The 13,478-nt window shown below is 46.3% G+C and overlaps 1 protein-coding gene across 1 annotated transcript in view; it reads right to left on the minus strand.

The window, feature by feature from the left end:
- Scd5 (stearoyl-CoA desaturase 5) overlaps window positions 1-13,478 on the minus strand; it is a 126,194-nt gene that overhangs the window by 66,062 nt on the left and 46,654 nt on the right.

Below are 13,478 nucleotides of genomic sequence, written 5' to 3' on the forward strand. Positions count from 1 at the left end.
TTTTTTTTTTTTTTTTTTTTTGGTGAGTAGCTTTCCATAACAGGGAAAGGTGGAAAGAATTTTCTGGAAACTTTGGCCTAACTTCCAGAGGCTTTCAACAGCATTTCTCCCCAACACTAAAAAAGCCTTCTATCTGCTGATCTTTCTTCCAGTCTTCATGCAAAGGCTCAACCACTAGAGTGCACTTTGAGTTCTGTTTTGCCTGTCACCTACACTTCTGGAAGTGAGGGCGTTCCCCGTCTCTCCCTCAACCCTTGTAAGTGCTCTAGGAAGAGCATGTCTGTACGCAGCATGCCCATATCATGATTCCATGAGCCTTGGTTTGAAGGAAATTGGGGCAGGCTTAACGGCAATGAAGTCTGACTGTGGCCAACATGGATGAAAATAAGCCTGACCATCGGAATGATGAGATTTGCCTTCAAAAGACCTAGAGATGGAAGACGCCAGATGAAGCATGATTTCATAGCCAACCTAGAATAGAACTTAGAGACTTTACCATCTCCAAAGCTCACCACAGGTGCTTCCTTCCTCCATTCACAGTGGAGGCTCCCTGAGGGATTGACTGGTAAGTCCTATGTGTAACCCAACCCTTACCTGTTGCCAAGAGACCTATGTCCCTGTTGCTGCTGTTGCTGCAGGTGGTAGAGGTGATGGTGATGATGATGGTGGTTCTTGTGGTGGTGATAATGTTGGTGATGATGTTTATTGTGATTGTGGTTTCCCTTTTGTCCAGAAGCGTAGAAGGTGCTACCATTTAATAGAAAGTAGATACATAGGGATCCAACAATAATGGTCCTTGAGATTATTACATCTAACTCCAGTGGTATTAAAAGCAGTGTGACCATTGGTGCCAAGTATTTTAGCTGGATTATCTTGATCATATTAAACAAGCCTATGTGGCTTGTATTATTACTTGTGCCATTTTATAGATGAGAGAACAAGGCCTCACAGGAGTGAGCTTTGTTGGAACTCACAGGTCCCCACAGTCACGAAACTGGAGCATCGTTGCTAAGAGTCAATTCCAAGTCTTTCTGAACCAAGGACAGAGACCTGCCAGCAACATGACTTTGCTTCTAGGAAATCGTCAGTAATTTTTCTCTTTATTCCTCTGTTCTTGCTGTTATCAAGTGAGGAAGCAGCTCACTTTCACATCTAGTAAAGAGAAAGCCCAAGCCGGGCTATAGGGATGTGGCCCATACCCCAAGCACTGGAGGGCCAATCATAAAACGCTGCCAAACTAAAAGCACTGGGCCCCACAGTGGTTGTGAATAGTCCCAGGCCAGAACAGGCACGTGGAAAGTGTGTGCAACTCTTCTCTGGGAGAATTATGGCAAGTTCGATGTCAGTATACATATTTAATAGGAACACAATGTTACATCTTACAAAAGCTAAGTGCCTGACTGATCTTGGACTCAATCTACATTAACAGGGTTCAGAATGCAAGATTTATCCTCAGCCCTGAGGTGGGTGAGATCCTGAAGACAGGTGGCTTTTATGAGCTTGACAATTCAAGCCTTAGTTGAGAGGTTAAAAGCAAAAGACAAACAGGAGCCTGCCTGTGGGTCACAGAAAGGACAGTAAATAAAAAGCGTTTTTCTTCTTTGCTATTCTACTTGAACCTTGTCCATGAACCCGTGGAATGGAAGTTGTTTTTCCGTGTCATCTCTGGCATTTATGTCTCTACTATTCACTTTGCAGCTGTCAGGTAGTTAGGAGACAAAAATACAGAGTGAAAAGATTCAACGTGACTCTACTTGTCAATAAGCTAAGATTCTAGACCCCTGATGTTATACAATTAATTCCAAGATTCCATGAAAGACATTGGGGGAAAATGTCACTTCAATCCATGTTTCTCAACAAGGTCCTTACTGGAGAGTATGGCATCATCTGGTCCTGTGGGAAATCTCCAAAAATGTAAGGTCCGTTTGCATAGCTTGTCTGTCCATGTACTGACCACTGACATGGGTTCGAGTCAGCCTCTGCACTAAGATGTGTTGGTTGTTGGTTTTCTGAGGCCTTCATGTAACCCATGTTTGGCTAAACACAAACTGTGCCCTCCTGACCATGAGAGTAACTGATTGGATCAACTCTGTCTTTTCTAGGTCTTGAACTTTTATTAGTTGTCACATGTCAAAAAGCTAAGCAGAGATTGAAAATAAGACACAAAGGTGATGGGACACCCATGGGATCCAGAAGAACTGCTTACCTTGAGCTCTGGGTTGCAGGCCTAGAAGCCTAATGATTTTCTCCATCCTTTGAGTCTCCACAACATTCCTCTAAACTTCTGTGGTCAACAAACTCCATTTTTACACTTAAAGCGGTCTGAGTTTCTGATGCCTAAATTCTTCAGGACATATTGAGAGGGAAGCAACTATTTAGTCATGACCCAAAGATGACTAAGTGTTTGCCCCCAGCTCATGGCCTTATGTCTCCTTTAGTAATTTATTTCTGACCAAAGGAGCATAGCAATATGAAGGAATGTCAGTTCTGTTGCCAAGGACCAGCCTTGGCTTAGAGAGGGGTTTCTGAAGAAGAGGTGTTTGGGAGCAGCAAAAGATTGACTCCACATCAATTATGGGTATAAGGTGACAGCTCTGTAGTCTGCTCAAAATCTCCCAGGATCGCTCTCTGCGTGAAACAGCTCTCTTGCTAGAAAAAAAAATTACAAAAGCTCTATGGATAACACATGAATAGAATTTGGGTATGGATAGAATTTTGTCTAGCAGGTTTTCTGATCAAAAACCAAATCTTATTTACATATCAATTTAATTGTTTACCCAGGTTCCCTTTTGATTTTTGCATGAATCACAATTTATGATCTTAGACCCTTGATTCTTAGAATACAGTAAGTACAATTTTTTTTTTTTAGCATGGCAAATGAATCCAGAGATCTGCCTGCCTTTGTAAGCACAAACAATAAACTTAGCTGCATAGGATCTCACTTTGAGATCGTCACTCCCTCATTCTCTTTATCGCCTTTCTTAATATGTTCCTGACAAGCTGGCTCATGGTACAGCTGTCTCTGTTCTTTTAGGTCCCCGAAGCCCCTAGTATAATTTATATTGCATCCTTATATTTTGCGTAGTTGAAAAATCCTGTTTATATATTCTTGGACTCATGTTGTCAGAGTTCTTTCCCACAGCCTTAAGGGCCGTCCTGAAGGTCTCAGCATCACAGAGACACATTCTTGCTTCCTAGAGTCACGCTGGTCCTAATTATCATGGAGTCAGTAATCTTAACAGGAAGAGCATTCCCCCAAAGAAGGAACATGAAACTATATACATTATTATACAGACAAGCCTCATACCTAGCAACCACCCACACTCATGGAAGCTTACACCGTACCCAGAACTGGAAACTGTGTCAAGCTATCCATTCCACGTGGCAGGACTTGGCATTCTGTGGTTATGTGACAACAGATTTGCAAGCATATTTCTCTAATAAGTCAGTTATGATGAAATAAGCTTCCACATTAAGAGGGCTCTATGTAGTGAGGAGCAGAGGACTCCTCCAGCCAATAGGAGAGTGAGGGACCCAGTTCACAGCTGCTGGATCTTGCCACAGATGTGTGAATGGGCTTGGATGCAGATCCTTCCCTGGGCAAGCCTGCAGACAACACTCCTGTCCCCCATAGCCTCATGCAAGGTCCTCCCTGGGCGAAGCTTCTCCCTTATTCCTGCCCCACACCCCAAACTGTGAAAAAGAAAGTGCTTTTCACATCCATACATTTGGGGATAACACATTATGCAGCAATAGATAACTAACACAGGCCTCGTTATGCAGGAACCTTCTCTCCGGAAAAGGAAGCTTTAAATTCTGATTATAGAAGAGTTCCCCTGTGAGGGCTGAAAGCAGAATAGCATTGTGTGAGGTCAGTCCTGTGGGGGTGGGGACGGGGAAGAGGGAGCAACTGGTGATGGGTTTCGGGAGTAAGAAGTGACCAGAATGTTTTATAACTAGCTTCAGTGATGGCAGCATGCTGGAGAACTCTGCTACTAAGGTTGCAGTCTGCCATGTCCGGATAGCTCTCTGAGCTCACTGCAAAATGGAGGACTGCCTTCCTCAACAGGACTTCCTTTTACCTGCCTGAACTTGTCTGGAGAGTGTCTCTGAGCGCAGATGCCAGACCTTATTTGGAGGATATCCCTGTGCAGAGCTTCCTGCAAGAGCTGTGACTCAGCACACAATCGCTGCTCTTCCTTTCCTCCCTGTATGATAATTAGGTTCTGGGTTATGACCAATCAGCTCTTCCTGCCCATAACCCTAAGAGCCCTTATATACCCTACCCCCAGAATAATACAATGAGCTGTCTCTCTGAAGTTGACTCCAGGAACTTCTCTCCACCACACTTACAGCTGTTCAAATCCTGCCGCATCTGCTCCCTGTGCCATGTGGACCAGTGGCCAATGGCCCACAAGGAAAAGGGAGACCCACAGTGGCACAGTTTTTCGGATTTGGGGCCCAAGACACTACTAGTGTAACCATTGACATCTGCTACCTCCAGACCATAGGTACTTGAGTCTTCCACAGCTGCTAAAGGGAGCCTCCATTTGATCTAAGACCTACATCTAAAGCTACCAAAACCCTGGACCTAGAGACGGAAGAGCTCATTGACTCTACTCAGGTCCCAAGGATCAGCTTTAGCTGCTAGTGACAAGAAGAGGGGAGCCCATGACTTCAAGGAGCCTCTAAGGTAGGAGGCAGGTCCTCATCTCTCCTGATTCTCCTGTTGGTGCAATATTGGCAGCATGGTTGTAGTAACTCCCCACGCAATATGAAAGATGAGAGATGATAAGAAAAAAATAAGATTTGGTCATTCTGGACACCATCAGAGGGAGAGAAGAATATGCCTTGAAGAGTCAGAGCAGACAGAAGGCACAGTTGACAGAAGGCTCAGCCTTGGTGACCTCTCTAACCTCAAAGTGAAAGTTAATAAATAAACGTCGCTCAGATCACTGAGCGCTTGCTGTTCCAGGCCTCACTCTGAGTGCTTTACACAGAGTCACTCCGTTGGCACTTGCTACAGAGGTAAAGGAGGAATACCATTATGGTCTCTGTCTTATGGAGACGGAGTCCAGACCAGCCTAAGGCAGAAAGACCCATGCTGGCATGTCTGCTGGCTGTCCCTCGAGCACCAACCTTGGTCTAGCAGGAGAGACCCTGGTGCATTATTTCCTTTCAAGCAGCTCAGAACACAAACACATGGTCTTTTCCTGCTTGTAAATCCATTTCCCTTTCTGACAACACTGTCTTAGTTAGGGTTGTACTGCTGTGAACAGACACCATGACCAAGGCAACTCTTATAAAAACAACATTTCGTTGGGGCTGGCTTACAGGGTCAGAGATTCAGTCTAGTATTATCAAGGCAGAAGCATGGCAGCATCCAGGCAGGTATGGTACAGGAGGAGCTGAGAGTTCTACATCTTCATCTGAAGGCTTCTGGCAGAATAGTGGCTTCCAAGAAGCTAGGATGAGGGTCTGAAGACCATGCCCACAGTGACACACCTACTCTAACAAAGTCACACCTACTCCAACAAGACCACACCCACTCCAACAAGACCACACCTCCTAATAGTGCCACTCCCTGGGCCAAAACATCACAAACACCATGACCATTCTTTTGCATCTGATTTAGCCTGTTTTCCAAAAACAAGAGTAAACAAGCTCTTTAGAGCTCCCATTTATTGAGACCCCATTATGTACCAGTCATTAAGCTTAGGTCAGATTTGCATAAGTGGGCACATGATCATGGAGAGCCCCTTTCCCCATAAGCTGACAACAGATTAAAAAGTAAATCACTTGCCAAATTATTTTAAATTACATCAAGTGCTGCAGATAAATTGAAGCAAATGGTATATAAAAGGGGCTGACTTATCTGGGACTCCAAAGGCAGCTGTATGCAGCTTAAGTTAATACCTTAAGAGTAAGATGGGATCAGGGCAGGTAGGAGGAGGAGGTAAGGTGGAAACTTCTGGTTTCTTTGGAAAGTCAGTTGTGTCCGATAGTGTTTTGCTGGGGCAGACACATGAAGGGACATTTCACTGAAGCAGACACAGGTAAAAGGATGCGTGATGAAGGGTTCTTCGCTAAGGACACACATGCATTGGTTCCCCTTACATTGTATTGCTGAGCTCCATTTGTTGTGACTCCACAGAGAGAAAAGCACCGAAGTACTTCTCCCGAGGTTTCCACGGCTTCTTGCCACTTCCGCGGACTCAGGCCAGTTGGCAGAATGCTGTCAGCTGATGCGGACTCATGTGGAGTTTTGCTGAGTCAGGCTCATGTGGTGAGGCAAGGACAAGTGATATTTAGAGGGAGTATAAATAGGACTCGATGAACAGCGACAGGAGGCTTGCATAGCTAGCTTTGCAACCGGCTTCTTGGTTGCAAGTCTTCATCTTCACTTCATTGAGAGAGGCACTGCAGAGAACTCTGGCTTCCCTGCTGATGCTGGTCCCTCCTGCTGGCTCATACTGATCCGGCTGCGGCCTGGCTGTTTCTGCTAGGTCATGTCACCGTGGCTGATTTGTGTTTCCTGACACTACTAACCTGGACTGCTGGTACACCCACAAAGTGTTTGTGAGTGGATCTAGCTGCCACTGCTGATTTCCTGACAACGCAGATTGGGTTTGCTCCAAAGAACAATTTCTAAACCGGTCCTTTCCCCCCCATATGCTAATAACTTTTCTTTTCCACAACCTCTGGTGGGTGGTTGGCTAGAAGGGAGGTTAAAGCAACTAAGAACCCTTATTAAAGGTAGGTTTGAAAAATCAAAATCTACGAGAAGGAAACACTCAAGCAGAGTCACCGGTAAACGTAGAACCTGGAGGTTGGAAAAGATGTTTATGTGTATATTTTTATGTCTATACATGGCCGCTTCAGACCCACTTAGATATGGAGTGGTGTGGGAGGTCCTTCAAATGGTAAGCCAGAGTCACCATCTGGTCCAGCATCTACGTTTGTGCCCCCAGAGACTTGGGGTTCAATACATTTTGTACATCCCTGCTCACAGTAGCATTATTTACAGAGCCAGAATGTAAAAACAACCCAAGTGTCCATCGAAGATGAGGCACAGCTGCAGCCTCAAAGCACACAGAGGGGAAATGGAGGGTCAGTCAAGGGTCACAGAAGACTGGCTCAGGGCTGTCACTTTACCAATCACAGTTTCACTGTTGTGAATTTCCATTTCACAGAGGCTCAAAACTGAGGCCCAGAGATGTTAGGTATCTTGAGATCTCTCCATGAAAGAACTGGGGCTAAATACCCAGCCCCAAGCCCTTTCAGACCAGCAGACAGTTATAGATCCTGGCTGTGCATCATGGTCACCTGGGGTACTAGGAAACCCTTGCCCCAGAAGTGGCATTTTTAAAGGAGCGCAGGTCCCACCTGCTCAGTCAAACTCAGTGTTCAACATTCAAACCGTGAAGCTGAGATCAGCTGCTGCTTTGCCCACAATGCCAGCCCCCTGCAGATGCTGCTTCCAGCTGGGTAAATGCTAAGCAACTGATTGACGTGAATCCTATCCAGGGTTCTCTTGGTTGGGACCCAGCAGCCTTGGATGTTGTGAGCTGGCCCCGAGGCACCGCACAGCAGACAGAGCCTTTGACATCCAGGCATGTGTAGTTGCAGGGAATGGTCTTCCACCAAGAACTTGGGGAGAAGCAGGGGAGGCAAACAGAGGAGGAGGAATCCTGGGCACGAGGTGACTCCTGTGGGGACACCGAAGCAGGCATCCCTCTTTGATATTTGGGGTTTTGGCCAATCAACTCAAGGATCTGAAAAATCAGTTTGGGGCATTGGCTATTTCTCCAGGCATCTCTTGATTCTGAAGAGAGACAGGGAAATGTTTGCAGGTTCATAGCTGGAGACACAGATGGAGAAAATCCATGTCAGGACTAGGAAGTGGCTCCGCTGCTAAGATGCTTGCCACACAAGCAGGAAGGTGTGGCTCCAGTCCTCAGGAAAAGTCCCTGGAGCTCCAGCTAGCTTAGCCAAATCAGGGAGCTCCGAACCCGGATAGACCTAGCCTCAAATAAGATGGAAAGAGATTGAGGAAGGCACCAGACATTGATTTCTGGCCTCCACACAAATGCATATGTACACACGCACACACGCATGCACACACACTCACATGTACACACACACACCTACACACACTTGTATGCACACACACATACACAAAAAGCAATGCATATGGGCACTCCGTGCTCTGCTCTAGAACGTAATGGCTAAGATGAACCCAGGATGGCATCGGGCTGAACGACTTACCTGATGACTCTGCGTTCATAAACAGGCAATCATTTGTTGTAAACAGGTTTATTGTAAGGTTGAAGGATACAATACACACAAATTTCAAGCCACCCCTGGCTACTGGGGTGCCCCGGAACGCAGCCATAACCCCGTCTCATCAGGGAAGGCCGTAGCCCTCACTTTAAGTTTATGGTTCTCTGATGGAGGTCAGATATCCTTCCTTGCCACACCACAAGGCTGTGCACTTGGTGACACCTTAACATCATTGGTTGTCTGAAACCTGAAGGGTGCTACTGGCCTCTAGTGGATAGAAGCCAGCTATGTTGCTAAGCACCCCCACAACGCACAGGGGGCTCCCTTCAACAAGGAAGCAGCCCACCAGAACTACTTAGTCCAGTACTAGAGTCTAGTACTCAATAGTACCCAGTCAGTCCACTCAGGAGGCTAGTACTCAGTGTAGTACTCAGTGGTACTAGAGAGAAGGATGGGGAGAGAAGAGAAAGGAGCCTTGCTCGCATCCATGTCTCAGGGAAGCTCTTCTTAAAATGACTCCCTGCTTGCTCTCCTGGTGTGAGTGGAGCTCTCCTGGTTTCTTTACACTCTCTGGATCCCTGGGAGCAGTGAGGGATTTACATGGTGTGTGTGTGTGTGTGTGTGTGTGTGTGTGTGTGTGTGTGTGTGTGTGTGAGAGAGTGTGTGTGTGAGAGAGAGAGAGAGAGTGTGTGTGTGAGTGAGAGAATGAGTGTGTGTGAGAGAGTGTGTGAGTGTGTGTGTGAGAGAATGAGTGTGTGAGTGTGTGTGTGAGAGAGAAAATGAGTGTGTGTGAGTGTGTGAGTATGTGTGTGTGAGAGAGAATGAGTGTGTATATGAATATGTATGTGCGTTTTGCACACTCGTGCATCCCCTCGAGCATGGATGGCATCTTCCCAGCACAAAACACTTTATTTGCTGTCATTTGATCAAGTGAAAGGATATGACTGGAGTGAGAGAGCAGTAGTGTTTAGGGTCCCAGCACTCACCCCATCTAGGTCTCACCCTGCTGATTCCGCCTCAGCAGGTCTGAGGTGGGGACACACCTTTTTGGATGCTTGCTTGCTATGATTGGATCTTGGTTGTCATCTTGACGAATCTGGAATTACCTAGGAGACACACCTCTGGGCGTGTCTGTGAGAGCATCTCCTGAGAGGACTGACTGAGGGAAGAAGGCTCAGCCACGAAGTGAGCTGCACCCTCTGACAGGCAGCCCATCACACACACACACACACACACACACACACACACACACACACACACACACACCCCTCTAGCTCCCCCTGTAGGCTGAGGGCCAGGGACTACCAAAGGATCTCCATGGACTCCAGTGCCAGACAGAGGCCACAGGGGCATCAGCTCTGTGGTCTGAGCAGCTATGGTATGCCTCAGTCACTGCTGGTCGACCCAGCCCCCGCATCAGCCTATTATGTTTATTATGTGTCTAATAAACAGCATGCATCCTACCAACACTGTCTAGCACAGCAAGTTTGGGTTGACTTGAAAGGGTTCTTGTCATTTTGGGTTTTGATATTTTTGGTTTTTGTTTTTGTTTTGGCAGGGTCTCACTACGTCCTGTGTTGAGATGAAGACCTCTTGACTCTGCCTCCCGAGTGCCAGGATGGCCGACGTGCACCTGTGCTTGCCGTTGTAACAGGCCGACAGGCATGCTGTTACTGATGACCCCAGTGCAGGCTAGAGAACGACGCCAGCCTGTGACCCGGACCCAACTTTGCACGCTCACTCACGACAGACAACAGAGAGCTACAGAGTAGCCACTAGACGAAGTCAAGGCTCAAGGCTCTGAGGCGATTCCTAGGCACTCAGTGAATGGCTCTCTCAAAATCAAAAGGGTTTCCACAAAGGCTTGGACACTGTGGCTGAGAAGCAATGGCTTCCTTTTTGTTGTTTGTTTGTTTGGCTGTCTGGCTGGTTTTTATTTGTTTTTTTTCGAGACAGGGTTTCTCTGTGTAGCCGTGGCTGTCCTGGAACTCACTCTGTAGACCAGGCTGGCCTCGAACTCAGAAATCTGCCTCCCAAGTGCTGGGATTAAAGGCATGCGCCACCACACCCGTAGACCCTCACTGGCTCTCCCATGCACATCCCGACAGCTTCCTCCTCTTCCCCCACATCCACAGTTTCCGTGGCCCTATAGCCACACCATCATTCCTCTCATGAACAAAGCACGTTTTATCTTTTTGTTTATTGTTGGTTTGGTTTTTTTTTTTCTTTTTGCAAGCATGTAAAAATCACATGTACACACACTGTACAAAATGTGGGTTCCTCTTGCCGAGGAGCTGTTGGCAGTTGGTGGCTTCTGAGAGACGGTCCGTTTTCTTGGGGCTGTGACCCCTGAGAGGCTATGCATGTTCCAGTAGATGGCCCTACACCTGTGTAATCCAGGCAGCACTAGATGGTCTCAGACTCAGTGGGGTTTTTGTTTGTTTGTTTTTAAAGAACATATGAAGTTGGGAGGGAAATGTGGTGAGGAATGGGGGAGGCATCAAAAGAGAGAAAATGGGGAATAGGTTTGATCAAAACATTATACACACATATAAAAAAGCCCTTGATGTGAAGAGATTTGTTAGAATGTGTCTGGAGTTAAGAACTCATTGTGATCATAACTGAGTTTGATCGCTGGGACTTAGATGTTGGAAGAAGAGAATGTACCTTCATAGATTGTCCTCTGAACCCCACTTGTGTGCCTTCAAGCACAAACACACACTATATACATACATACACATAAATCACTATACACACACACTAAAATGCACACACATACACACATACATAAATGCACACATATGCATACACATATACCCCACACACACCACTATACATACACACTAAAGTGTACACACATACATACACATACACACACGTAAATGCACCCACACGCACACACACACACACACACACACACACACACACACACCCTTAGTTGTCACAGGATGATGCTGTCAGCCCTTACTGACAGCACATATGACAAGTGACCCAGGCTAGATGACTGAGGAAGGTGGGGGTAAGATTGTTTCCAAGCTTCTGCCAAGGATGGCACTGTTCAGCTGCCAATCCGCCCTTGAACATGTCAGTCAACTAGTAGAAGTATTCGCACAAAGCACAGATTTGAGCTTCCCAAAGCCAAGGCTCTGAAAAAGGAAATCCTTTGAACTCTGAAACATATTGAGTACCATAATGTCACAAGTAGAAAACTCCCCAGTAGACTTCCATGGCAGGGTGCAGTCAAAACAGGACACCAGACTGGACCTGCTGCTGTGGTTTGGAAGTGTGCTCCAACAGATTCGTGTGTCGCAGGCTTGGTACACAATTGTGGATCAGTTATCCAGTGGTGTTTGCGTCATGAGAGATCAATGGATTCATTGTTTGATGGCATTTGGGGGATGGGGAAACTAGGGCGTGGGATCTGGTTGGAGGAATCTACCAGGGCAAACGCCTTTGGAGATGTGTCTTAATAGCACTGCCCCCTCCCGTTGCTCTACATGCTGGCTTTCACGGGGTGAGCATCTTTGTTTGTCACATGCTCTTTGCCATGACATCAAGCCTTACCTCAAGAAGCCATGGATTGAAATCTCTGAAACTGTGAGCTAAAATAAATGTCTTTGTCTGTTGTTTCTGTAGTGTGAGAGGTCAGGCCAACACATTGCCTGCATATGTATGTGCATGTGCATATGTCTGTGTGTGTCTGTGTGTGTATATGTCTGTGTGTATGTCTGTGTGTGTCTGTATGTGTGTCTGTATATGCATGTGTATGTGCATGTGTCTATGTGTATGTGTTTGTATGTGTGTCTATGTGTACATCTGTATGTGTATGTGTGTCTGTATGTACATGTACATGTGTATTTGTGTCAGTATGTGTATGTACATGTGTCTGTGTGTATGTGTTTGTATGTGTGTCTATATGTGCATGTGTATGTATATGTGCATGTGTATGTATATGTTTTGTGTATATTATGTATATTAAGGTACATGTAAATCATGATGAATTTGAGTTTAGAGTTGGCTCCATCCCCAGGATGCCTCATTATGCACATGTAAGTATTCCTAAATCTGAATTCAAAATCCAAAATACTTCTGATCCTAAGCATTTCTGATCAGGGATTCTCAATCTGTATGAGAAGAGCCATCTTTGAGATGCCCAATTACTTAATATTTGAAAACAAAACAAAACAAAACAAAAATCAGTTAATTTTATCATTTCCCCTGTTAGTCTTTTTCAAGTACAGAGACCCCAAAGCGTTGCCCTGTGAGCTAAGTGCTCAGGGCAGAGGCCAGCTTACACTGGAGCCTCGCACTGTCCACAGCATGCCCCCCTGCTCCCTGTGGGACTTTTTATTATCCTCTTCGAAAGCCTCTTCAAATAACACACAGCTTGTCTTTGGAAGACAGGGCGAGTCTCAGTCACTAGACGGGGGAATCAGTATGTACACATGCTGGCTCCTGCCCAGCTCTCTGACAAGGAGGCGAGGTGCTCACAGGTGGCTTGGAATTGATGCCGCTCTCCATCTCCCAGTGTGGGGGTGGGGCAACTCACTCTTCCATAGCCACGGTTCTCCTACCTGTAAAACAAACACACTGGATGGAGGTGCAGGTCAAAGTGTGGTGTTCGACTTCAGAGGGCTGTGCGCAAGGCGTTAAGCATGCAGAGCATCTCTCAGGCGTTACCCCTGTGCCTTGTTCTTGTTGCTAGGCATCACTGCAAGGCGGGGTTGAACAGCCTGGAGGCAGAGGCGCTCCACATCCACATAGGAGCCAGAGTCTGCTGTCTGCAGCTTGACCTTTATCCTGCTCAGGCTCCTGATGAATCCGAGAAGAGCAAGTGCGCATGCGTCTGATTCAGAACTCCCAGTTCTATTCATCTCTCTCCGTCGTCGTACACAGCCATCAGAATTAGAATTAGAAAACCAGAATTCACTCCACTACCCCACATTGAGCGTCTTTCTCATTGGTTAGGTTGTATTTTCCTGTGAGTGAAGCATTGTGTTATAGACGTGCATATGTTACACACTTCTGTGTTTATGAGCATGCTCACTAATGCCTCAGCTATAAATAGAAATATGCACTATTACAAAGAGTAGCCATGGCCTATGGAGATAGCTCAGTTGGCAGGCTGTGTGTGTGTGTGTGTGTGTGTGTGTGTGTGTGTGCTGGTGGGTGTGTTTTGGCGAGATGATGTGTGT

Source organism: Mus pahari, chromosome 13, assembly GCF_900095145.1.
Source record: "Mus pahari chromosome 13, PAHARI_EIJ_v1.1, whole genome shotgun sequence".
NCBI classification, from domain to species: Eukaryota; Metazoa; Chordata; class Mammalia; order Rodentia; family Muridae; genus Mus; species Mus pahari.